The sequence below is a fragment of the Gadus macrocephalus genome, chromosome 7 (assembly GCF_031168955.1).
Source record: "Gadus macrocephalus chromosome 7, ASM3116895v1".
In the NCBI taxonomy this organism is placed as follows: domain Eukaryota; kingdom Metazoa; phylum Chordata; class Actinopteri; order Gadiformes; family Gadidae; genus Gadus; species Gadus macrocephalus.
In genome coordinates this window covers 24,303,058-24,307,067 of record NC_082388.1, presented here as the reverse complement: position 1 = coordinate 24,307,067, position 4,010 = coordinate 24,303,058, and positions in this window count along the sequence as shown.

The following is a 4,010-nucleotide window of genomic DNA, read 5'->3' as shown; positions in this document are numbered from 1 at the left end:
AGTTCTGCTTTTATTTTATTGTAGGACATGCACATTGCATATTGATCAAAGTGTGATATTAATAATCAAGATCATATTAACATGACAACATTAATTAAAGGCATTTGGTAATAATAATCAAGATAATATTAAAATGACAACATTAATAAAATGCATTTGGAAAGACCTACAACCAATCAGAGCAATGAAACATGTCATATCACATGTCATATCATTGGTCAATTAAACTTTTACAGAAACCTGTAGGAAGAACGGCAAGCAGATCTTCCTTATCGTCGAACGCTTTACATACAGTTGTTTTTACTTACTTTAAGAGAAATGCTGTTTTTTAATACTCTCGCCATAGTGGATTCAACCGACCGTTCCACATCAGCAGCAGCCATCTTGGTCATCTTGTCGTCGTTTCAGACCCGACCCACACATTGGAGCATTGTACCGACGCGAGCCGGTCAGCTGGTCATCTGTTTGGTCAGGACGTGTCCGTCTGCCAGAGCAACATAAACAGGTGCACACAGATTCGTCTGGTTCCCCAGGCTACGTGAAACCTAGAAAAGTATCTCGCAGAAATAGTAAACCCCTTTAGACATGAAATATGTTTCTGAATCATTAAAGTCTGCTTGATGGATTGGAAAATTAATTTTCTTAGTTTTGGAGGATGTGGCAAAAGAATAATGCCCCCCGTTTGATCAAGGATTTTGAAACTAAACTCTTGGCTCAACAACAGGCGGTGACCGAATAATCCCCCCTTGTATGATATGCACATCATGATATGCACAGCAATCATTCACTGTTAGGGGTTTGCTCCAACCAAACTAAATATTGGGAGCAAAAATGACTGCGTGTGTGCACACAACTAACACACCCATTATACTAATAGTGGCCTCATGTGCAGTAATTGTCTGCTCACGACAGCATTAATACAGCCTGCCAGAAGAATACCATTCATTGAGCTTGCAAATGATTTGAAGCAGCACGCAACTGCCGCCCCCGTGCACTCAGCCTCTGTCTTTGCTCAAGTGTTAAGTAGGAATCTCAGGCCGAAGGTAGACATTTGGCTGACTCAGCAAATACAAGCTATAAACCATGACTAACCTCCAGCCTGAGGGAACCTTTATTCGGGCCACCATTGCCTTTGATCAGAACACCGTTTTTAGACCACTCTGACCCAGTAGCATCCAAATTGATTATTTCACTTGCACAACAAGCTCACAGGTGGTTCTTTGTATTTTGGTATCAAGATTAATTATTATAGCCCTTGTTGTGTGAAGGAACTCCATTTACCTCCAGCGATTTTCTCCAATAACCTGAGGAGATCTAATGATAATCATCGTCTGAAATCGACAGTAAATAGTGAAGTTCTGATGCTGCTTTTGCAACAAACTTAGAGATCAAATAGATCTGATTAATTTAAATCCAAAGTTGCAATAAAAACAACAAGCAAACTTCAAAGTAAAAGATGGCGATAAATTAAAACAATATAGAAGTGTGAAGTGACGAAAACACGTCAAAACAATATTCCCCACCATGTGTCTGCCTGGCATGGAGCTGTCCAACAGCATCCGAGCATGGCTTGATCTTGGAGGATAACAGGAAGGGGTGCTGTTTTGGTTACTGGACTGTGGACTCAGTGTCCAGATGCGGTCCGGATTTTATTGGTCATGGTATTTTTACTGGACCATTCCAGGGCTCCCTCTTCGCTGGTACTCCAGAAGGACGGAGTAAACACGTGCACACGGCGCAGCTGAGAACAAGCATGACCTCCGTCACAACCCCATCACGTCTGCATGTGTCGGAGACCCGGGGTTTCTTTCAAGTGGTACGAGGAAATTAGTCATTTGTTGACAGGGAAGAAGAAAAAAAAGAATTAAAACAAAACAAACTCGACTATTTTGTTGCGTCACAATTTTATTAGATGGATCAAGAAAGTGGAAAGGTTCCCATCATGTCATGCATGTCTTTATCCTAACACCCGGGTTGGTTACCCCAGAACACAGGTGTTTTTGATAAGGCCACCAGGGAGACAGCCTGTGAACGCCTCATTAGAGGTGTTTATAGAGGCCGGAACTCGCACCATGTACTTTAGACGTCTGGAGCACCATCTCTGCCATGTGTGAGAGTAGGATCGGTCAGATATCTAGGCCTCACCACGGAATTAGTACGATGAAAATGTCAGATGAGTAAATGTTTTCGAAGTAGAGTTATCCTAATGGCCTCCTTGTCTTCTGTCCCTTGGAGCAAACGTGGAATTCATTTGAACCCCGGGGTTTTAAATATGTGTGTCCTGGCAGAAAAACAATGCCTGGCACATCGGCTGTTTTTTGTTTCTGAAGTTTCTGAAGAAAAATGAATAGAGAGATGTTGCAAAAACCATTTGCCCTACAGTTTTTAATCTTTCAGCCATGATAGAGAAGACAACAATAATCAGACTCATAAGTTCCACACAATGGTCTTTTGATTGCTGACATGCAGGATGGATCTGGCTGATTCTAGTTTTGTGCCCTGCAGAACAGTTGTGACGCTGGTTGCATCATAAATTGCGTGCTACATACACATTTGTGAGCCGAAAGTATCTCATTTGTGGACATAAGTCTCGCCAATCTGCAAGCTGATGGCCCTAATTGATCTGTTTACTTAAATTGACATACTTATTTTTGTGCATATGTACACATACTTTGTGTAAATATGATTTCAGACATACTATTCCCGCATACATTTGTTTATGCTAGTTTTGAGACTCTTTTAAATAGGGTTTCCATTTTGGACAGAATTTACCAACATATAATGGGCTACTACAGACAGTCAGTGATCTCTGGGCTTTTAAATAAGTGTAATTTGTCATTCCCTGGTGCCTAGATACATGCATAGGCTTAACCGCCCTTGTTCCCTAGATACATGCCAGGGGTAGTCAACTAGACAGCAGGCCACGCCCCTGGAGCTAGTGACCACACCCCTGAAGCTAGTGACCACACCCCTGGATCTATTGACCACACCCCTGGATCTATTGACCACACCCCTGGATCTATTGACCACACCCCTGGATCTATTGACCACACCCCTGGAGCTAGTGACCACTCCCCTGGAGCTAGAGACCACACCCCTGGATCTGTTGACCAGACCCCTGGAGCTAGTGACCACACCCCTGGATCTATTGACCACACCCCTGGAGCTAGTGACCACACCCCTGGATCTATTGACCACACCCCTGGATCTATTGACCACACCCCTGGAGCTAGTGACCACACCCCTGGATATATTGACCACACCCCTGGATCTATTGACCACACCCCTGGAGCTAGTGACCACACCCCTGGAGCTAGAGACCACACCCCTGGATCTGTTGACCACACCCCTGGAGCTAGTGACCACACCCCTGGATCTATTGACCACACCCCTGGAGCTAGTGACCACACCCCTGGAGCTAATGACCACACCCCTGGCGCTAGAGACCACACCCCTGGAGCTAGTGACCACACCCCTGGAGCTAATGACCACACCCCTGGCGCTAGAGACCACACCCCTGGAGCTAGAGACCACACCTCTTGGGGTGGTGCCCACACCCACTTGGGAATAAGTGTAACATGGATTAAGGGGTTTAGCATAACATTTGAACCTGCCAGGTTCTGTTACCGATCCTACAACTCAAAGTACTCCGCCACTGTGTCAAATAAACTAAAGGATGACCTAAACTTTAAGTATTAGCTTACGTATTGTGCATTGTGGCAATGCTGGGATGTGTACTTGGGAATCTGCATGTGTGTCCAATCACGTGTAATGTTATATAATTCAATTCTTCATTATTTTGGAGGGATCCTATGTTGGTTGTCATTCGATAATGTATGTCTCTAGGCTTGGTTTTCAGAGGGGCTCTCCAGAGCTGGTTGGTTTGAGTCTAAATTGCTCACCAAGCCAAAACAAATGCTATCTCCCCCTTTGCATTTCCCAAAGACATAACACAGGCATGAAGACTACAATACCTTTTTGTCACAGGAGGTTCTCCTTGAAAGCATTTC